The sequence below is a fragment of the Ursus arctos genome, unplaced genomic scaffold, assembly GCF_023065955.2.
Source record: "Ursus arctos isolate Adak ecotype North America unplaced genomic scaffold, UrsArc2.0 scaffold_2, whole genome shotgun sequence".
In the NCBI taxonomy this organism is placed as follows: domain Eukaryota; kingdom Metazoa; phylum Chordata; class Mammalia; order Carnivora; family Ursidae; genus Ursus; species Ursus arctos.
Genome location: NW_026622874.1, coordinates 17,788,880 through 17,813,161, shown reverse-complemented (window position 1 = coordinate 17,813,161; position 24,282 = coordinate 17,788,880).

The window sequence follows — 24,282 nt, the reverse complement described above, 5'->3', positions numbered from 1 at the left end:
TGATGGTAAGGAAAAATAATGGTATGCCTTGTCACTCACCTTCAATCATGAAATATGGCATTAATATACTGTTGGTTTTTGTGGGACAGTAAATAAGGCACAATGGTAAGGTTTATGAGATGCCGCATGGATTGTGCAGGATTAGTAAATTTGTGTATTTGTTCAGTGTTTATTCAGGTGCTTTTTTTCCAGCAACATCTTTGTTGTCTCAAAGGCCAGGCCCTTCTCTGTTATGTAAAACTCTTCATATAGCACCACATATGTATCAGGACCTAAATGATGCTAACCAATAAGACTGGTGAAGAAGCACCGGGAACCTGGCTTCGATTCCTAACCTGGCTCCCCAGGTAAACCCTACAGGAAATTTTCCCCCATTGGTTCTGTCTAGAAGTATAGAGAAAGTGTCTTTACCCCTCAACTTCCCTGCTGGGTTTGAATATAAAAGAAGAGAATGTCAGGATGGAGCTCTGAGTTCCTTGGAAAAAGAAAATGTAGAAAACAGCACGATATCATTATTATTATCATGTTGACCATGTCCCTTGAAATCTCAGCCATTCTGGAGAATGGATTTTCAACTAAAGTACAGCTCTATAATCGGAGCTTAATTGGAGGCAGAGTCTGTTCAGCAAGCTTCTCGGCATGATTCTCCTTTCTAAGGCAGATTGTATTTCACTTTGCATAATGAGGCAATCTTTCTATTTACTGATTATTTCCTTATATAACTTGATCACTGAAAAGAAGTCACCGCCAAGATGTCAAACAACTGACTAATAAGCATATTCCCAATTCCTGATGTGCAGAGCACTTAAGATCCCTCTTTTGCTTGCAGATTGAAGTTTGTGCACACTATATGTCAGAGGACACATTTTGCTAGAAGGCAAGGTTTATATTCCTGGCATTTTATGTATAAAGCCAGGAGGAAAAGAACAGGGTAATGTCTCCATGGCTGGCATCTTGGAGGTATGAGATAGGATGTGAAATTCTTAGAGTTGACCTAATGATCACACAACATTTGCAGAACGCTTTATAACTTCATATTAATTTATTCCCTACACCACCATGATAGAAATAAACAAAACATGCATTATCCCACTTTGATTATGAGAAAAGCAATAATAGAAGCAGTTAACATGTCCAAAAATACAGTTAACAAGTGGCAGAACCAAAAATTGAGTCCAGGTGTTTTGATTCAGAACCCTGCACATCATGCCGTCTCCCCATGAAAGCTGACTATATTCCAGGCCTACCCCAGTCTTCCTGACAACCACAGTGGCGCCTACCAGTACTGTGTCCTTAATGATTCAGTTAAGAGAGCCAACAGTTTTGTACCAGTTTCCTTGGATAATTTCCTCAATCATCCAATTTGTTTTATAGCATAGGCCAGAAATGCTACCTTTCTCCATTGTTCCTATAGCATCTCCTGGCTTGTTTTCTGTATAGAGCTTATCCTGATCTATAACTTTTTTGTTTATTAATATCTCCTTTCTGTCTGTCTCCCCTATAGAATGTTAGGTACATGTGGGTGTATATTGTTACATACAGGGCTCAGTCCTGACACATACATACAGTACCTGACACATAGTAGGCAACAACAAATATTTGTTAAATGAATGAATGAATAAAAGGTGCCTGAAATGGCTAAATTTCCCAATCAACGCTAACGTTAATGCATTGACTTTTTTTTATAATAATTTTTTATTATATATTATGGAACTTTACATCAAAAACTAGGGATGTACTGTATAATGCATGGACTTTCATACATGAGCCATTTTACTGTAGATTTTATTTCCTTGAACAACAAATCTGTGTTCAAGGTGGTCATGGTATTTTGTAGTGTCAGTCCAGCATCTGGAATCATTCTGCCAGAAATGCCATATCATCTGCATTTAATTGTACATTTACTGTATTATAAACCTTGGTTATCTCTTTACAACTGGAGGGAAATTAAAAGGAATGCCAAATAGCACACTAGGGACCACTGCAGAGATAGAGTCTGGACTTCAGAATAGCAATGGTTATAGTTATGGTCTTCTTCCTGGGTTCAAGTACTTTCATAATTCTTTTTTTTTTATTTTAATGTTTTTTTTATTATATTATGTTAGTCACCATACAGTACATCCCTGGTTTCTGATGTAAAGTTCGATGATTCATTAGTTGCGTATAACACCCAGTGCACCATGCAATACGTGCCCTCCTTACTACCCATCACCGCTCTATCCCATTCCACCACCCCCCTCCCCTCTGAAGCCCTGGTTTGCTTCTCAGAGTCCAAAGTCTCTCATGCTTCATTCCCCCTTCTGATTACCCCCCTTTCTTTATCCCTTTCTTCCCCTACCAATTAACTCAATGAACCCTCCAATTTTCCCAAACTTATGTAAGCAACGTTGGTAATGTGGTAAGAAAACAAACAAACCTGTATTCAGGTGTAGCACGTATCTTGTACATTCAGCAAAGCTAGTGCTCTCCTTTGCCCATAAACCATCTCTTGTAAACCTCAGCAAAGCTTCAGGAAAAATCTGTATCCTCTCCCAATAGCATCAAGTCCCTCTGTGCAGACATTGTGCTGTGTTGGTCGATGTGCTTGTTAAATTGACCCAGTGCTTATGTTTTAGTTAGAACTGATAACAGTGACATAAGTCAATATTACTTATCACTATCCTTGATCTGCTCCTCAGGATAAGAACTACATGTATCTGCTTCCAACAGGTTGGGCAAACGTCAGTAGTAAATAATACATTATAAATATAGGTCACCTGCTGATTGGTGGCAGCCACTGACAACTATAAGCTTGCTTCCTGGACATCTGTACCAATAATATTTCCTTCCTCCATCCTTCCAAACCACCCCCTTTCCAAATTTATCACTTTGTTTTTAAAGACTCTTACTCATCTCCTAGTGTAAAAACACAAAATCTAAATTTAACCCCATCTGCCCCCCAAAATATCCCTAATGTGAGACACTTTGGGATACATAGACATGTTTTTGCCAAAAAATAAAATGGCATAATGTCCTCAAGTTATATGAATAAATATAAATTTAAATCAACAAAAATGAAACAACGTCTTTGTCTTTAGAAGCATAGTATATTTGAGGACTAGAAGTCCATGATCATCCATCTGATCTAATAATCCAGTGGCCTCTAACTATGGATGAGGAAAAGGAGACCCAGAGAATGTGAAGTGGCTTCTCCAAGGTCATGTGGTTACCTAAAGACAGGGACAGTGTTTCTTAATGTTCAATTCAATATGATTTGCAGATCCTAGAGAAGAGGATATGACTGGGTTTGTAGACTGGTCAGTCTTTGGCTTTTTCTACTCACTAAGATTAGTATTTCTAACTTTTTTTTCTGAGTAGCCGTTCTCAGTTTTTGTGAGGCTATGGTTCACTTGATAATTCTTGATGTAGCATGTTATCTTGTAGAGAATGCCTGTTCTCACTCCAGCCGTGTTACTAGAACAGACATGAAGAAGAATCTCTTCACTGTAGCTTCTGTTTGGCCTGACGCAAGAATAGGAATGGCTTAAAAGGAAGCACCTGCCTGTTATGTTCTTCTTCAGTTTCAGGTTAATTGTTGACACTTCACCTGCTGGTCAGTGCCCTTGATTTCAAAAAGCAGCTGTTTTCTGTGAGGAAAAAAAATTTTTTTAGATACACCCCCCACATAATTTGGTTAAGTCCTGCATAATTTGGTGAAATCCTGAGATCACAAATTTCAGTCTCCTATTTAGAGATTACTCTCACTTTGAGCTTTGAGGGCAGGGCAGAAGTAGAGTTTTTATGGAGGTGAATAGATGAGGAAATTGAAGAGAAATTCTTCTGCACTTTGGTCCATCTCCATCTGACTCTGGTCTTCTCTTATTTCCTCAGAGGAATATGCCTGCAGTACTTTATGCTTCTGGACTTTTAGCTATTCTATCTGATTCACATCCTGAGCCACTTTACAGTATAATGTGCCATTGGGCCGGTCTGCATCACTGATTCTCTGAAGTTTCTTTAAAGGTGAACATCTAGTGACTTTGGGCAGAATTGTCAGCATGCAGTGGTTAAACTTGGTGCAGTCAATGACTGTGTGATTCTTCCTTAAAACAAAAATAAAGTGAGGGTTATAGAAGGGAGAGGGTGGGGAGATGAGGTAACTTGGTGACGGGTATTAAGGAGGGCACGTGTTATGATAAGCACTGGGTGTTATAGCAACTAATGAATCATTGAACACTAAAAGAGAGAGAAAGAAAAGAAATGACAACATAAATGTAGTAAAATTCCAGACTGAGATTATGCTGAGAAATCTTCAGTTAGTATGCGTAGATCAAGAACTTACCCAATTCAAACACACCCAGAATTTGACAGGGTTACTTTGTTGGTGATGAATTGCTTTAGGGGTACCCTTCACTGTGGCAGTGGAGACTAACTTTGGAAGCCCTGGGCTGATCCCAATAGACATCCAATATGGGTAGATTTGGCTTTGGTAGCCCTGGGCTGATCCCAGTAGACATCCAATATGGGTGGATTTTGGAGAGAAGGTGTAGCAAAGGGGCCCAGAGCTTGGGTACTGAAACAAGACTGCCTGCGTATGAACAGGGGCCACTGCCTATTAGATATATGATCAGAAAAGGTGGTTGTGCCTCAAATTTCTCACCCATTGTCCATAAAATAGGAACAATATCACTAACCTCACGGGATGCTGAAATAACCAAAGTACTAATATGTGTCAAGCACTAGAATAATTCCTGGTACATAGTAAATGCTCTAAATGTTACTATTAATGATAATTAGGTCAAACTGTCTAATAGCAATGTTAAGAAGGAAGCAAACCACAAACATTCATCAATGTCTTGGCCTTCATGAAAACTGCTCCACAAGTACAATGGAAACATTGATTTAGAAATTATTTCCAGCTGTGCTATCTTGGGCTCATTAACTTACCTCTCTGACATTCAGTTTCTTATCGATAAAATGAAGTACTAATATCCACCTCATAGGGTTGTTATGAGGCTAAATAATATCATGTAGAGGAAACATTATGCCTGATACAGAGTAGTGGTCAATGCCTGTCACCTCCCGTCCCTTCCCACCACCAACACCACTACCAATCCCCTACAGCCAAATTGAGTCAACTGGGAAAGAATGCAGTTTTTGCATCAGAGTTTTCAAAATGAGAAGGAAAATTCATTTAATTATTAATCCAATGAATATTTATTGAGAACCTACGATGTGCCAGGCCCTGTGCTGGGCACTTGAGATAAAATGGACAATGCGCCCAACTTTCTTGGAGTTTGCATTTACTGGAAATGGCCGGGCTTAGTGGGTGAGAGATCCTCACTTTGATATTAAAGGTACAGAAGGAAACACTGTTGATTATTATCTCTTATAAAATTTCCAAGAAAATTTTTGTTTGAAGAGGAAGTCATCTTTGGATTCTTCTCTTTCTTTCAATTGGACTGCCAAGCTCCCTCACACCACAGCCTCTGAGCTGGTGCTTCACTCTCCAGAGAAAATAGAAGTCGAAGGGAACTGCATGTCATTGATTAGGCTAACTTCAGTGTCCCATCTGTCTTCATGGCTCAAGATCTTCAGTTGCAGTTCCAAAATCCTTCGGAACTCAAGACCAAATATTGGTTCTCACTAAGAGCTTACTGGCTGATTTAGCAGAAATTTGAAAGGTGGCTGCGTGCCATAGTGCTTTGTAGAGCTCAGAATCACGAAGTTCTTCCCCTGGGAACTTAAAGTTTAACTTTGTCAAAACTATCTCAAAGTAAATGAGGAATTTACAAGAAGAAAACTTATCTGTGGGAGAGAGGAGTATGGTAGTGTGAAAGAGGTATGACGTTGGAGTTGGATGAACCTGGAATCATGAGAGGAGAGGTTAGAGGTGAAAGCTCTGGGGTTGGAAATACCTTGATTCCATTATCTTACTAGCTATGTGACTTTGAGGATGTTACTGAACCATTCTGTGTCTCCGTTTCTTGGTCTACAACATAAGAATAATAACATTAACAACTTCATTAGGTGACTGGAAAGACATAGTGAGTCTAATGAAGATTCACTTGAAAATGTTGAAGGGAAGAGCAGGGAGGTGCTCTTCGAGGGTTGTGCTGGGCAGTACAAGTGGGGAGGGTGCTGCAGGCAGGGGGAAGCCGTGTGTTTATTGAATATCTGGTATGTGTTATGTTCTTTGCTGTGTGCTGGGAAAAGAGGAGATACAGGGCAAAAATGAAGCATGAACTGATTGTACCAGATAACCTCCCACACATTATTTAATTAAATCTTTATAACATCCTTAATAGATGGTAACTTACATGACCTGTAGTTTGCAGATGAGGAAACAGATTCCTAAAGTTTACACAGCCAATAAATGACAGAGCTAAAACTCAAACGCTAGGTGAACTTATTCCCAAAATCTATACTCTGCCTACTCTTTAGAAGGTGAACAAGACCATATCTTTTTTCTAATGTGCTCACTGTCTAATATGTTAAAAAACACTATGATTATGTAAATGGCATGGATTTCATAATTACAGACTCTAGTGTGAAAATGAAACTTTATTTCCTTTTATCTGAATTTACTTTAAGTTTTAGACCTGAAATTCCACCAGTGGGAGGAATTTTAATTTTACCTGTTTAAAGTAAACAAAGTTTCTTGTACCATTTTCCCCCTTAGATTTTTTTTGGAGAAATATTCAGTCAGTTTAAGATTTTTTTTTCTTCTTTCCCTTAACCCAAAGGTAGTGTAAATTCCAAGCACTCAAATAATGTTCTGGTATTTTGTCTGTGGCCATTCTCTGACATTGCTTACCTTTGCTGAAGAGAAGTTCATCTAACCACGTAACCACTGCTCCTCTGCTGACGTTCACGATCCCATCATGGTCTAAGCCTCATCTCGCCATCTTGACAACCAGTCTCCTCCTTGATATTCACACGCATGCCCTTTTCTCGTTAGACTTTTCTTTCTTTTTTTTATTATGTTATTCACCATACAGTACACCATTAGTTTTTATGTAGTGCTCCATGATTCATTGTTTGTGTATAACACCTAGTGCTCCATGCAATACATGCCCTCCTTAATACCCATCACTGGGCTAGCCCATCCTCACACCCCCTTCCCCTCTAAAACCCTCAGTTTGTTTCCTGGAGTCCATAGTCTCTCATGGTTCATCTCCCCCTCTGTCTCCCCCTGCTCTTCATTTTTCCTTTCCTTCTCCTAATGTCCTCCCTGTTATTCCTTATGTTCCACAAATAAGTGAAACCGTATGACAATTATTTTTCTCTGTTTGACTTATTTCACTTAGCATAATCTCCTCCAGTTCCATCCATGTTGATGCAAATGTTGGGTAATCGTCCTTTCCGATGGCTGAGTAATATTCCATTGTATATATGGACCACATCTTCTTTATCCATTCATCTGTTGAGGGGCATCTCAGCTCCTTCCACAGTTTGGCTATTGTGGACAATGCTGCTATGAACATTGGGGTGCATATGGCCCTTCTTTTCATTACATCTGTATCTTTCGGGTAAATACCCAGTAGTGCAATTGCTGGGTCATAAGGTGGCTCTATTTTTAACTTTTTGAGGAATCTCCACACTGTTTTCCTTAAACTTTTCAATACATTGCAGCTCTTCAGGAAAATATGGGATTCCTCACATAGGATAGTTGATGATTGGGTGTGTAAACTATCAGCCTGTAAGTTGTGACTTGGATTTCACTTGAAAAACTGAGAGCTCTCCATATGTTTATAGCAAAGAGTCATTTTACTGTCTTACCACACTTAATGAATAGCATGAAATTTATCTCTTACATCTTGGTCTCCCCTATAAAGAGAGAGTCTTCAGGTCAAGAATTTTGAGAATCTGGCACACAGCTCAATGTCTGGTACATGGTGAGCGTTCAATAAATGCCTATTTTAAAACAATGTATGAATGAATTCATGAATACTGAAAAAATAGGTCTTGCTGGGCAGATGTTCGTGATATTCAAGAGTTCTATAATGATGTTATTTTTACTTTGCTCACCTCAAATAAGAGACCACAGGGACTAAGTTAAGGAAGAAAGATAGAGGGGCACCTGGGTGGCACAGTGGTTAAGCGTCTGCCTTCGGCTCAGGGCGTGATCCTGGCGTTATGGGATCGAGCCCCACATCAGGCTCCTCTGCTATGAGCCTGCTTCTTCCTCTCCCACTCCCCCTGCTTGTGTTCCCTCTCTCGCTGGCTGTCTCTACCTCTGTCAAATAAATAAATAAAATCTTTAAAAAAAAAAAAAAGGAAGAAAGATAGAAAATCATAATTGGGGAGATTAATTGGGGAAAGAAACAGAGACCAATATTGAGCACTCGCTATGTGTGAGACCCAGTGTTAATGCATCTGCATTAACTCTGCAAAGAAAGCTTTGCCTGTGCTGATCAAGTTTTTTTTTTAATTTTTTTTTATTATATTATGTTAGTCACCATACAGTACATCCCTGGTTTCTGAGGTAAAGTTCGATGATTCATTAGTTGCGTATAACACCCAGTGCACCATGCAATACGTGCCCTCCTTACTACCCATCACCAATCTATCCCATTCCCCCACCCCTCTCCCCTCTGAAGCCCTCAGTTTGTTTCTCAGAGTCCATAGTCTCTCATATTACTCAGCTCTCAGAAAGAACGATTTCTCAACATTTGCTACAACATGGACGGCACTGGAGGAGATAATGTTAAGTGATCAAGTTTTTATTAAAAAAAATAGCTGAATTTTTTTTCTCTTAGTTCAGACAAAATTATTTTAGACTTTTTAAAAATGCCTTTAACTAAAACTCAAGGGAAAACTTCATGACAAACAATCTCACCTGAGTAAGGATACAAATTTTCCAGAATGTAGGTGTTAAATCCAAATCTGGATGAAATCTAGCTACAAACTAGCTTTGATGTGAATATTTCCAAGCTAGTAAACTTTTAATCAAACTCACTAAATCCTGAAGCCCGAAGAATTAATTCTGGCTGGTATTTCTCTGGCGAATTGTGACTCTGGTAGGAAATCATGTAAGAGATTTAGCATGACCAGCCATGTTTGAACACTAAGTAAAGACCAGGTAGATTATCCAGGGAAAAGGAGAAAAAGAATTATGTGTATCTGGTCCCTATTAAGAACTGGGCATCTTAAATCATTTTGTTCTTACAACAACTTTATAAGATGAGGATTATTATACCCATTTGACAAATGAGGAAAAGAAGGTTTGGAGAGTTTAGAAAACTTGCTCATTTAGTAAGTAGCAGAGCCAAGTTTTGTACCTGAGGTTGTGTGTCAAGAGTCAGGACATGGTGGGGGGGCATTGCAAAAGCTGGGAGCCTAAGTTAGAAAGGCAGGCTTAATGTTCAGAAGGCCCAACTGGATGAAAAACACAGGCAGAAACGTGACCAAAGAAGACCTCAATATCCAGAATCAGAATGTGAGTACCGATGAAACCTGATAAAGGCTTCAGGCTAAGGACAAGGTAAAAGGCAGAATCCAGACTATATCAGCTTGGAATAGAATACTCCAGGGCTTAGAACACTCCATAGCAATACCTATCACACTGAGTATTGATCCTGGGGCATGGACTGTCTCCCTTATGTCTGGGTTTGAAGCTGCTTTTTTGGCATGAACAAACAAAGCAAGTAGGTGGATAAGGCATGGGTCTATTGATGCCCCTCCTCTGAGGAGACCTTAGACTTTCTTGGGTGACACAAAAATGAGTTTGATGATATATAGTAGCTTTAGCGTTAGAAACGGAAATTTGGGTAAAAGTTTGTCTCCAAGATAGGAAACAGAAAAGTGGAGGTCAGGAACAGAGCTGGGCCATGAATCTGCCTAACAATGGGTGATGAGAAAGTTAGGTCAGGGATAGAACTCTTGACCCAGACTTGGAATTTTCAGAGAAGTTCAGTGAGGGTGGATGGAGTATGGGATCTAGTGTACCTTTGAGGTAGCTGATGAAAGGGGACGTTTGTGACCTAGATTTTGAAGGTATTCTTCATAGCACCTATAAAAGCTAGTAACTTCTATGGCTTCTCAAGGGTTGGTGGCTACCTGCTCCAGCATGAACTAGGTATAATTTGGTGGTGAGTGTTATGATGTGGGTCATTTACTATAGAGATGGGGTATGGAAAAGACTAGGTTATGGGTCAGATGCAGAAAGGAATTTCCTCTTCACTCTTTGTTTGTGACATTGGGAAGCCTTTAATTTGAGAATGACCTAGTTTTTATAAAAGTCAGAATTCCCCAACTTCGCGTAGGTTTCTCATTTGAGAAATGAGGTGGTGCTACCTTTTTCTATATCCAACAAACAGATAAAACACAAGAAGCGTATCTACTAGGTCGTTTACTAAAGCCACAACACAGCAGCCCACACAGGCTTACCTGTTACCTCCTACACTTGGCAGTGTTAGCATGAGTCTTCGTTATTGGCAGCAAAGCCATCATCTGAAGAAGAACATACCTTGGCCGGGGGTTGGGATTTTCAGTTTCCTGTGAAACGCCCAACTCACAATCCAGTTTCTTCCGTTATTTTTCAGCTGTTGATATTGGTTTGACTAGAGAGGTGGCCTACTCCTCAGGTGGTGTTTGGAACCACTGTACTGCCTTATTAAATGCCAGCCAGAGCTGCAAGTCCCTGCTCTAATTTTTTTTACACATCTACCACCAACATCAGGTTTTATTAACAGGGGAGACAGCTTTCTAATGAAATATGGCCCTTAACTTCCTTTTATATTTGGTAATATCCTGAACTCTTTATCCAAATGAAGCATAAAGCACTTACAACTGTGTTTTGCCATTGCACTGACCGAGGAATATATTCATTTGCAGTAACATGGGATTCAATGGAGTGGAAAATAAGCTCTGAAAATTGCTCTTGCCACGAAATTGTATCAATAAATAGGAAAAGCCCATTTAGATTTCACTGACCAATCTCCCCCCTGTGACAAAAATTAATATGGCCAAGTGGTGTGTATTGAAGGTAAGAAGCAGTAGGCACCAGAGGCAGAGCAAGTCATGTGTCAAGGTCTGCCTGGTATGGCTAACCTATTTTACTGTTCACAGAGCCAACTGAGGGTGCTTTTGTGGATGTGGGGGGAGCAATGAGTGGCAAGTAGGTATAAGCCTCTGGGGGATGAAGCAGAAGGAAAGATGCTGGAAGCAACCACCTGTAGGTCATTGACCACACTCTTACTATTGTGTCTCTGAGTGTGCATACACTAAAACCTTTCCCCAAAGGCATCTAGCCCAAGTTAAGAAAATGCAAAGCAGGCTCATGTTGTACTTCTTTGAGTCAGTGTGGCTTCTGGCTGTTAATTTCAATACACCATATTCTCATAATAAAATTCTAGCAGACACATCCGAAAATAAGCACGTGCTTGATCTGTGGTTTATCCATGTGGAGATGAATAAAACATCAAGTTCAGGTGTAAAGTAGTCAATTATGATGTTAAAATTTTGTGGAAAAAATAAAGACTTGTGATTGATGATATGGAAGTAAAGTTAAACTAAGAGTCAGAACTGACAGTTTCTGCACGATTTTGGGCAAACCGAATAATCTCTTGAACTCAGTTGCCATATTTGTAAAATGGACCTCGTAATGGCTCTGCTGCTTGCTTCTCAGAGTTACAATCGAATGAGATTGTGTGTGGTATCTGTAAACACTTAAGGTACTCTTATTACTGTCTACCATCAGCACTAATTTTGAAGAACAGTAATCATGAAGGTAAACCATACCTTTCAGAACTACTCCTTTGTGCCACGAGGAGCAAAATTCTGTGGTGAAAGATGATGGACTTTGGAATCTGAGAAGCTAGATTGGAGTACTACCTCTCCTGCTACAACATAGTAGGGCCTCAGGCAGCTACCTTAACAACCCCCCTTTTCCTGTCAGTAAAATGAGATGGCTATACTGGATTTTCTCTGAAATTCCTTTCCAACACTACATTTTATATGTCTTTGGTCAAAGCGGTAGCCTACTGGAAACCCAGATAATAAGCTAAAAATGAAAGAACATCTGTTGTAATTTCTAAAACAAAAAGATCACAGGTATCTTGCAATTTGATGTTAAAGGACAAGGTCATGGAGGAAATTCTGGACAGGTTTTAGAGAGCTGTACTCTCTAGAGTGAACTTGTCTTGAACCAAAATCATATTACTTGCACTGTTATCAGATTTCTCTTTTTAACCACCCTTTTGAATCATCTGTCCAATGTCAGTGAAGCTTGCTAGGGGTGGTAGACTCCTCTCCTTTCCAGATACCCACTGAGATTCTTAAGTCTTGGCAAAGATGTAAAAACTATGCTTTCCTAGGCCCATTGCCATACTGGTAGAAGCTGGCTATCTTGCTTCCTCACCTTGCCAATAGAGGTGCTTTGGGGAGCTTCTCTTATTCTGGATTTCCACAGTAACATGCAGGAAAGTATCCCAGGCCTCTTGCATGTTGACTAAGCCCCCCTCAGCCCTCTAAATGCTTGTCAGGAAGTCCTGACAAGTGGTAACTCCATGTGGCACTCAGCATGGCAGAACAAGGCTCTTTTCTCTCTCAATGCTCTTGCCAGACTGCCCCTTCCAACCTGCGGGGTTTCTGCTGCTCTTGTTAGAGTCTAGCAGATGATCACACAGACTTGTAGCAGGTGGAACCTGGAGGGAACAATGACTTGTAGTCTGTGTCCCATTAGCAGAAACGTGGGTGAAGAGTCTGTGCTGTGTTTTGTGGCTCCACTTGCCAGTTATTCTCTTGGAGAGAGTGCAACTCCTCAAACTTTGAGAAGCTTTATCAGTATAGAGTCATTGATCCTCAGCTCAATATGGTGGTCAGGATTGAGATTCCAACTTTGGTTGCCTTGGTTAGACCATCCATGGGATCTCTATAATCAGTCGATGTTCTTTTGAATTAATGAATGAAATATATGAAAACATTTTCTCTACAAAATAATACAAACTAAAGCCCATTTACCATTGCCCGTCATCCCATGTCCCTACCCAGAGGAGAGCACTGTCAATCAATTAGTTTTTACTAAATATGGCTGTGTGTAACAGGATGATGAATGGGAGTGCAGCTGAGGAGTCTTTGGGAACCTCCCTGCAGGATTCTGTAAGAAGCAGTAGAACTGACTCTGCTACCATCACCCTGTAGATTTCTCCACCAGATGTATAAGAAAGGAAGTGAAGGTGTGATTTGTTGGTTTAAAGAGAGAATACTGTGAGTCTTCCCTTTCATCTCTATGGGGGATCAGAAGAAGTGCTTTAGCCTAACCCTCAAGCCAGAGGAGGAGGTTTCCAGGAGAACCCCACTTTTATATTTGAAGAATGTCAGCAAGAAGAAGAACCTAGCCTCTAATGCCCTAGTTGGACATCTACTTAAGGAGTGAACTTGCTGGTCTTCACTCAACACCTGTTTGAGCAGGGTGAAAAGAGAACGGGGTAGAGAGGGGAAAAATGAAGCAGCTACATATTATTTGGTTTGGCAAGGATAAAGGAGTTTTCTGTGCCTCAAGTGGACATGGAGGAAGGTAGCTTGAACATTCTTGCTGTTACCCTGATTGCAATGGCTGACTTCCACAAGAAGAGACGCTGTCAGCAAGGGAATGGGGTTTGAACCTCTAGGAAGGTGGGTCAAGGGAGGTCAAATCAGAGCTTTTCATCTGTTTCAAGAATAATTCACTCATGGTCCTCAAAAAAGATGCCTGCCAGCTCAATGGCATCAAAGGCCTGAGAGTGTCAACCAAGAGAGGACCTCAAAGGCACAAAGACTCCAGTTCCACCTCTCTACTCCTGATCACTGCAGGGGAGAGAGAGACCTAGAAGAGGGAGGAGGAAGACAAGCAGCAAAAGAATAGGCATCCTCCCCTCAGGTCCTCCAGCTGGGGTCAGGCTGAGCTAGGTGGGAGGAAAGGTGTGAGATAGATTATTTAAACGAGGATAAATGGAGAAGATTAACCTAGACTGTTTAATATGTGAAAGTAATTGGAAAGCTATGGGATCTGTCCTGCACATCATTAAGGGTTAGAAAGGGGAGATTCAGCACAGTTAAATGTAGTGATTGAAAAAATAACAATCAATTCCACATCTGTATTGCAGTGAATCAGATTTTTCAATAAACCCGTTATGTGCAAGATATAGTGTTATTTGTGTTTTTTTAACATTAATAATGTCATAATGTATATATCATTCTGTAACATGCTTTTTCTAATGCAGCAATATGTCTCAAAGATCTTTATATGTCAATACACTTGGATTTTGTTGTTATTTATAACTGCTGCATAGACTTATACAGTAAAACATTCCTAGAGTTTATTTAGCCATTCTGTGGCTGTGAGTTCTTAGCTGCTGTGGAATAGTGTGATGATTGGGCACAGACTCTAAGAGAGGCAAGGGTTTGGCATAGATCTCCGAAGTAGGGTCATACCTTCTGGACTGATTAAGAACTTGTCCAGGATTTCCAAATCTTTAAGGCAGGTTTCTAAGTTCTTGGAAATTGGGGAAAGTGGCAGAACAGGTTACCTAGAGATAGAATGGTCTTCTCTTCAACCTCCCAGTTATTGTTCTTCCAAGCCCCCATCTTACTGAGGGAGAAACAAAACCAGTGATTTCAGGTCAACACTCTGTTTCCTTACCTGATAACTGAATTTGTTCCTTTGCCTTCCAAATTTTGGTTTTGTGACAATTAACCAATAATGTCAGAAGAGTACTTTGAAAATCTTGAAATAGAGATTCATTACAAACTCAAGGATTTATTAAAACAAATTCCCTTACCAGCTGGATATAATATTTCATATACATTTGTCAGATACATATATTTTAATCTCTAATTTATGTTTTTAAAGTAATACATGCTCATAACAGCAGAATATTTTTCCAGTGATACTTTGCCTCATTGCCAGTAATTACTGAACAGATGTAAGGGTATCCAAATAACTATATGCAATATTAAACATACATTGCTGAGGACAGAATATATTAATGATTTCATATTTTGTAGGACTCTAGTCATCATGGTCAAACATTCATAAATACGTCTTAAAATTTAGTGAGCTCCTCCTAATGCTAAGAATTTTGTTTTTTATTGGCTGTTTACAGCCTCCCTCATGAAGCTTTAAAATGTGAGCATAGCATAATGTATAAACTTGTCAAATCATTATGTTGCACACCTGAAATAATGTAACATGGTGTGCCAACTATACTCATTTAAAAATTTAAAAATAAAATAACAAAATAAAAATAAATAAATATGCCAAGTGAAATAAGTCAGAGAAAGACAAATACCATATGATTTCACTCATACGTGGAATTTAAGAAATAAAACATGAATATAGAGGAAGGAATGGAAAGGAAAAATAAAATAAGATGAAAACAGAGAGAGAGAGACAAACCATAAGAGACTCTTAACTATAGGAAACAAACTGAGGGTTGCTGGAAGGGAAGTCCATGGGGAATGGGGTAACTGGGTGGTGGACATGAAGGGAGGCACTTGAAGTAATGAGCACTGAGTATTGTATGCAACTGATGAGTCACTGAATTCTACCCCTGAAACTAATAATACATTATATGTTGCTTAAATTGAATTTAAATAAAAACATACATACATAAAATGTGTGTGTCATACTTCCACTAACTGGAACTCTTTTTCTGAAATATCTCTTCCTCTCTGTTTTCTCCTAAGAGTAGAAGAATCTGGCATTATCCTCCTCCCTCTAGGAATTTGGGCAGTTTTGATTTTTCTCGTTGTCTTTTGTTTTTTGTTCTGTCCACCTTACAAAATCTTAGTGTTAAATTTTTAGCAACAAATACATTATTATTACCATGTACCAGCCCAGGTTGCCTGATGGCATGAGTGTGTTTCTAGTGAATGTTAGGAGAAACAGCCACTGCAGATATGTTCTTTTGATTTATAATTCTATTCTTGGCTCTCATTTGCAGGTGTCAGTCAAGTCCACAGGATGGTCACTGGACACTTATAAGGTGAGGAAAAGCCTTCTTTCTCCTGAAAGCTTGGAACTTAGATGAGCCATCTGCCAGTGATTTTAGCTTTTTTTTTTTTCTCCTCAGAGGAAAAATAAATACAAATCGCTTGGTATACCTGACAGCCTTCAATTAGAAGGATTTATAGAATCATGCAGCCAGAAGAGAAACTATGAGCCTGTGGAGTTCATTGCCCTGTCTCAGGTCAACAATTGGCATCCCAAGTAGAGTACCTCTCTTTTTATAGCTTTTCAGAATAAAAGATTGCATTCTCACTCTGAATGAATAATACTAATATTTAATAATCCTCATTGCAGGATGTTTCTCTTTTAACCTAAGCAGTAGAGTTGGAAACTATCAGCTCCTTGTCTTTATAGATCCATAGCCCCTGGCTGAGACTTGGCATTGGCAGATGAGATAATTTTCTACATTGGAAGGTAGTATCTTTTTTGATGCAAATGTGTGGTATTTTTTTTTAATCTTTTTGGGGGGGTTTCTTCGATACTTTCTACAAGTGCCCAGGATCAGATCCAGAAAGGCTACCCCTGCCGCGTTACCATGGGCAGAGCCAGCCGAATCCTAAGAGGACTCTCAAGATTCCCTACAATAGGTGTGTGTGGAAAAGACAGACAGCTTCCTTTGTTTCCAGTAGATTCCCACTGACTGAACATCTGTGAGAGGAGTGGAAGGTATTTACTTTGAGATCCTGTTTGTATCAGTAGGAAATCAAACAGAAACTTTTGAACAGTTCCCAGAGAGGTGAAGGCAGACAGCAAGTCTGTTGCTTCATTTGGCTTTCCAGCCACCATTTCTGTCACTGCTCAGTGTTAGGCAGAGCTTGCTCTTCTGTTGCACTCTTTATGATGAAACCAGCCCACCTAAAGCTAGTTAGCCAGAGGACTCAGGCCAGGCTAAGAAAACATCCTGGCAGGGTCACATGGCCTGTGCCTTGGGGGTGTATGTCATAGTACAAAGTGTGACTTCTCCTTTGACATTTTAGCCCCTCGCTTTCATCTGCTCATCTCGGGGGAAGCAATCCTAGAATGGATAATATGATGAGTGATTAAGCACAGAGTTTAATAATAACTCAGATTCTTTTTTACTATGATGAATATGTATTATTAGTCTTAGGATTGCTTATGCCCCCCCCCCATTTAGATTTCTCCCCAATAACAAGGTAACTGGGCACAGGAATAGTAATTTGAAGTTGCTCAGAAAGCTTAGGATAAAAAGGAGTTGAAAAGTTTTACAAGAAATGTCACATAGTCTTTATATAAAAGACCAGATGTTTTAAATTGAGCATATTTCTATTGAGCTGTTATTACGTGCCACACATGACATGGTATCTACCTTCAAGATCCTAGGTTATTCAGAGGGATCTGTTATGTGATACATAATGTTAAATAATGCTATGGGAAGATATTCCAGATCAGGTGGGTCTGAGCTGAGTCTGGAAAAATGAGCAGGATCCAATTTGGTAAAAGAGAAGAGAAGGGCCAAGGGCAGGTGGTGAAGAAAGAGTGAGTAGCTTCTCCAGGAAACTAGAAATTGTCCAGAATGGTAGAACGTAGAGTGCAAGGAGGGGAATGATAACATGTGGCTGAGGGGATACGTTGTGCAGGATGGTGGACAGTTTATAAAGCTCTTGGGAGTTAGCCTGAAGGCAATCATGAGTCATTTCAAAGCAAGAACATCATCATATTTGTGGTTTTAAAAGTCATTTGGGTGGCAGGGGGAGAGAAGCCTGCATCGATGGAGGCAAAGTTGGAGGTGAGCAAACCATTTAGAAGACTGTTGAAGTAATTCATAAGATAGGCCTGAACCAAATAGTAGCATTTGTGTTGGAGAGATGCATAATGGAGATGGAGTTTGAATCCTTTTACAGAGGAAGAATTAATAGAATTTGATTGATTGGCTATGGTAGTTAAGGAAGAAGGAACTCCAATGTTTGGTCATAGAAGACAAAGCACTGAATTGACTTTTAGATTTATGAATTGTGAGATGTCTATGGGATATCCAAGTGGCAATGTGCAGCAAGTCTGGTTCTTGATTTGAGAGTCACCAGCATGTTTTGTTAAGTGAAGCCCTAAGAGTGGGTGAAATTGCCCGGGAAATGTACAGAGAATGCCTCGCCCTTGTTTTTCCCTAGAACACGGCTCTTTGGGGACTGAACATGGAGGTAAACATTGACAGTGTCATTTTGTCTTGGACAGTGGTGCACACTCTGTTCTCTTTCCAGACTCTACCAACTGTCATCTTCTCTTATTACAATCTCATCAATATTTCATGATCCTTTCTAGTTTCCAGGCTGATACGGACACACGTCGTCTTCTCGACAGCTTAAATAGGTGCCTTGATTTGGATATTAGCCATGCTCACACACCAAAGTGCATTGAGATGAAAGAAAAGCCCTTCCACTGTATGTTGATGCCTCCGAGGCAGCTTCTCCAGTGACAGTTCCTTGCCTTGTTACTAGATGTGAAGGCGGTTATTTTACTTTTAATTCTGTTCCTTGACTACCAGAACAAGATTCTGAAACCTTTGTCACTTGTGTTGGTTTCCACCGAACAGTCTATATATTTATTTATACCTGACCACTTGTGAATTGTTATGAATGTTTACAGAAATGGGGGCGGGGAGAGGTGGGGCTCTCAAAACTTGGTTTTCTAAGGCCCGACAAAAGAATAAATATTTTTTAGATTAAAAAAACCCCAACATTTCAGAGTGGCAAATGAATGCATCTCAGTGTTCTGATGATTCAAATGTTCTAAATGAGGAAGCACTGGAGCAGCATCTGTGCCTGTCTCGTTCCCTTTGAGGCACTGGGAAGTAAGATGACTCTGAGCACCAATTGCTTGCAAATTTCTTCTTCTCTTCAGAAATAAATTTGTGCTAGCAGGTCTCCCAATATGCAGATGCTGCCTCGTTGAGTCAAAAGAACATTTTAAGTAGAAGCATTTGCATTCTGGGGACTAGCTTCTGCACTTCTAAAATGAGACTCTGTTGAGAAGCCAGATATTCTTCCCAAATCTATTAGGATGGATAGGATGTGATTCCATTCCCATTTTTATGCTATATTACTTGTGCTTGATTGGAGACCCTGTTGGAGATACATGCCTGTGTAAGAGAGAAGAACTTTGCCCTGATGATCTAGATGATTATACCAGTTCTCTGCATTTTTGGCTAGTAGACGAGGCATAGCCCTGTCTGCACATGTGGGGGATGTGGGGGCAGATGGAGGAGTGGATCTGAGCTGGACTGTTGTGACTCACCCCTGACTAGTTTGACTTTGGGGACATGGCTTCTGTACTAATAAAAAATGCTGTCAATCAAAATGGTATATTGAAGGGTTCAGTACATGGTGTCCAGAAGAGTCTTTATTTAGATGGCAAAAGTGTCAGAAGAAAAAGCACAACCTAAGGATAATGGGCTGATTGAACTCAAGGGAGAGGTAGCAGGTGGGAAGGTGGAGGGCAAAAGAGCAGTTTCTAAGCGGGAATGTAGCAGCAAAGGCAAGTTCTGGGGATGGGTCAGCCATTTATCATAGCAAAAGAAGGTCATATGAACTCATTTTGGAGTTCAGAGTGGTGCTGAAAACAGAAATTAAGGAACTGTAAAAATGGCTCGAAGTTTTGGTACCACGTATCTGGTTTCGTACTTATACCCAAGCGGTTTACTACATAGGATAAAAAATGGCTGACTTTCTGCGACCAAAGAGGAAGCTGATTGATCCCGAAGCAGCAGCTTAGCACTAACGATGGCATCAGTGCCAGTGAAAATGGCAGGCAGCTTTCTGGGCATTGGCATTGCCAAGGGCATTGTTGGTACATATCCGGATAGATTTTCGTGTAAGTTAGAGTTGCAGCAGGTAAGTGCAGTGACCTGAAAGCTAAGAGCAGTCCCAGTGAATAACTGTCTTCCTGACATCATTCCCAGGCTCAGCCTGGCAAATTATTTTTGACTTAATGTTATCTGTACTGTGGTTATATATACTGCTGTGGCAGCGAATGTTTCAGGTTCTCTCTCTCTCTCTCTCTCTCACACACACACATACACATCCCTGCAGGTCACATGGTTTTGTTTGGAGGCTATCCAACTTCTCTGAATGACCCAGAATTTTGCTGCTATAGGTTGCCACAGAGCATGATGGGGCCTGTCATAGACTATGACCATCTAAACAGAAGGTACAGGGATGCCTGGGTGGCTCAGTCAGTTAAGCATCTGCCTTCAGCTCAGGTCATGATCCCAGGGTCCTGGGATCGAGTCCCGCATAGGGTTCCTTGCTCAGCAGGAAGCCTGCTTCTCCCTCTGCCTGCCACTCCCCCTGCTTTTACTCTCTCTCTCTCTCTGGCAAATAAATAAATAAAATCTGGAAGGAAAGAAGGAAGGAAGGAAGGAAGGAAGGAAGGAAGGAAGGAAGGAAGGAAGGAAGGAAGGAAGGAAGGAAAGGAAGGACCTGAGGGAAGAGAAGGAAGGAGGGAGGGAGGGAGGGAGGAAGGAAGGAAGGAAGGAAGGAAGGAAGGAAGGAAGGAAGGAAGGAAGGGAGGGAGGAAGGACCTGAGGGAAGGGAAGGAAGGAGGGAGGGAGGGAGGGAGGGAGGGAGGGAGGGAGGAAGGAAGGAAGGAAGGAAGGAAGGAAGGAAGGAAGGAAGGGAAAATAAACAAAAGGTAGGGGTCTGGAACACCTTCGAGCCTGGTGGACCAAGAAAGATGAGCTTAAGTGGGAAGATTACCACATGAACCAGGACAGGGTGCAAAATAATTCTGGGAGCTAGAGTCAGAAATGGTGGGAAAACTGCTACAACTCTTTTCTTCTGAACTATATCTTTTATCACAGCCCTCTGGGCCAGCTATTATTCTCTGTCTTGGGTTGGGTTTCCTAAAAGCAGAGCCCAAGTCAGGGATTTGAGTGCACATGATTTATAGAGAAGAATGCTCTCAGGAGAAAGGGAATGAGGGAAGTAAGATAGGGGAGGGGAAAGAGCTAAGCAAGCATTTGGTCTCAGCTTGATTTCACAGGAGCTCTGGAATATGAATTGCACCGTGGAGTTGTTCTACCTTGAAGAAAAGTGGTCGTTTTTTGGTTTGCTGCTTTCCCTTCCATCAGTCATTGTCTGCTCCCCCACAGCAGGGGTGGGTGTGACTTACCATCTTGGTGACTTCTGAGGGCAGTTCTCTGGAGAGGATCACCAGGTAACACTCACGGCTGCTGGGAGAGTATACTATAACCCAGGGCAGAGGATCTAACAGGCGCAAAAGCAGTGTTGACCTTATCCTTTATTTTATAGGTGGGGTAACTGAGACTCAAAGATAAGCTTTTGCTTTCAGCTATCCAGCCATCCCACGGCAGAGCATGGACTCAGAGTTAGTGAACATAGATTGTAGATGGCAGTTGACTGATATTTGCCCAATACTATTTTGTCTGTGCATGTGTTCTGGGTCCACAGCTAGTGTACATACCAAAAAGAGAAATGAAGTCCCTACATGAATCCTGGCTCTGGCCAAGGCCAACACAGAAGGGCCAAAATTATATTTTATGTTATCAGAATACAATTTTCCACAAATCTCTTGTATTTTCGTACATTTTGTGAGAAGAAGAACTAACTGCCTTTATTCCTATCTTTTTTTTTTTCCTCCCTTTTTTAGAGAGAAAGTAGGGAGGAGCAGAGGAGAGAGAGACTCTTAAGCAGACTGCATGCGCAGTGCAAAGCCCAACATGGGGGTCAATTTCATGACCCTGAGATCATGACTTGAACCGAAACCAAGAGTTTCAGACGCCTAACCGACTGAGCCACTCAGGCACACCTATTCCTATCTGTTCAGTAATGTTGTATAGCCAGAGCCTTGGAAGATGGAGGTAGTGCCTCTTTCCATAGCTAGGGCAGGCACGCTTCCTATCTAGTACGTAATATTTGCGTTTAAGTTCAGTTTCCTTTTCCAGTAATGCAACACACTGAGTACACAGGTATCACTTTCCCTCTAAGCATTGCTTAATGGGAATTGGCCTCAGGGAATTGATACAAAAATGATGATATTCTGGTTACTGCTATTACTGTGAGTAATAAAATGTCTTTTGTTTTTGAAACGGAAGTTTCATGTCTTCTGCCAGTATCCATGCAGCTATGGCAGCCTAACTTGTGAGCATGCAAGTAGGGTGAAATCTTGGACCTAGCAAGTTATTGACCAATATATTACCACCTCTGGCTTTATATAAGGAGATTTAACTTTGTGATTGGTGATTTGACTTTCTAGGAAAGCTCTAGAATTTTTTTTTTTTTTGCCCACAAGTAAGTGTTTATATCTGTGCCAAACAATGGTATGTCTTTGATGTGCTTTTAAAATAATTATTTGCTCTCACAGAGATGAAGAGACTCTTCATTAGATTAGTCAATTGGATTAATGCAATTAGGTAGATTGCATTAATGGCCCCAAAGTTCTTCATCCTTTTGGTCAATGAGATAGCAGATGTAACTCACGCAGAGCCTTGAAAATGCTTGCAAAATTGGGCTTGCACTTCTACCTCTGCCATCTCCATGAGGTGAGCAAGGCTGGCTTATCCTTCTGATTCTAGGATGATGCTTAGAGGCGCATGGAGTAGACATTCCCAGCCTTACCTAGCCTATGTCAGCTGACCTCTACCTAGCCATAGGCATACAAGGGAGCCAAGTCAAGACTAGCCAAACATCTCTACTAAGCCCAATCTAGATCAGTCAACCTATAAACCAGACAGCTAAATAAATGGCTGTTTGGGTTGTTTTAAGCCATTAATATTGGGAGTAGCAAAAATTTTTACACAGCAAAAGCTAATCGTCACAGCTTTCCAAGGAAATGGATTGCTTTCACTTCTTCATTTTAACAGACTTGTGAGAAGGGTGCTCCGAGTCAGCCACTGCAGCCCAAACTCCACAACTCAACTCTCGGAGTGACATGAGCTCTGCTGTCTCTTTATATGTGTTATATGCCTGACTGCCTACCTTTGTTCCCTCCCTTCTTTCATTTGTTAGTTAATTTATTTATGATTAATACACTCTTCTAGTGGACAGGTGCTAAGCATACAAAGATAAAAAACTCATAAACTAATGAGGACATACACGGAGGAAAATATTGCAGTAGATATAATAAGTGCTAATGGAGATGTGGGCAATCTGTTGAGAACACGAGGGACAAATCAACTGTCTCTGAGGAGTGGGCATGGGTAGCTTCATTGAGGAGGCGTGGTTTTAGGGATATTGTGTAGGCACCGCTATAGTTACTCCCCAGCTCATGCTGGTGCGTTCAACATGGCTTTTCCCACTCAGGAAACCTACTCTGTGCTATGTACTTTTCTAAGCACAAGGGATACAAAGCTAATTAGATTTAGCTCCTTCAAGGAGTTTATATTTTTAGCTTAATTCCAGTAGCTTGGCATCCCCCTCCTTATTTATAAGCTACAGCTATCTCTAAGAGGAATTGCATTTAATCTGATATCAATATTTAAACCTTATTGTGAATGTCTTCCTCCTTCCCTCCCTCTCTTCTTTTCTTCCTTCCAACTGTTGACAGAAAGGGTCAGACTGGATTTTTGCACAATGTTCCTCCCCCTCATACTGGGAAAAGGCAGGGGCCCAGAGACTAGACTGATTCACTAGGCCTAAGTAGTAACCAGGAAAGGCCTCCATTGTGGACTGGAAGGTCTGTTTTTAAGTCCTTTCCCTTCTGAATGTTCAAGGTGATATAAATACATTTTATCTTATTAAGTTGGTCCCTGTAACCAAGGAAATGGCCTTCATTCCCAACCCTAAGATACTGTGAGATGGTATCTCAGGAACTCGTCCTGATAGCCAGTTCTTTGGTGGATATGTGTAACCTCAGCTCACAGGTTACTCCTTAACGTGTTCTGTGCCCACTAGTAAGGCTACCTAAGGCTGTATCCACAACAGCTATTCTCAGACTTCCTATTCTGCCTCAGCCAATCACTGACTCCAGTACTCTCGGTACTTATTTGCTAGCATTTGAAGGAATGATTATATCAGATGTACAGACCTACCAGTTTCATTTAGTTGTGAGTGATAGAATTATTTTAAACAAACAAACAAAAGGTTTATTTATTCATACAACCAAATCATGAAGTGATAGTTCATGCCTTAGGAGAGACTGGAACCAGAGCTGCCAGGTACACGCACACATTTTGTGCATAGCATAGGTCCCAGAACGCAAGTAGGAGCTGGAATCCAGTCCTTTCCCCATTCCCAAAGCTGTGTTCTTTGGCACAAGGTTATGTCCAACCAAAGGTACCTTCTGTTCACCTTCAGGGCTCTGTCCTCCCTGAGGCAGTGCGTTTATCTAATTGGTCT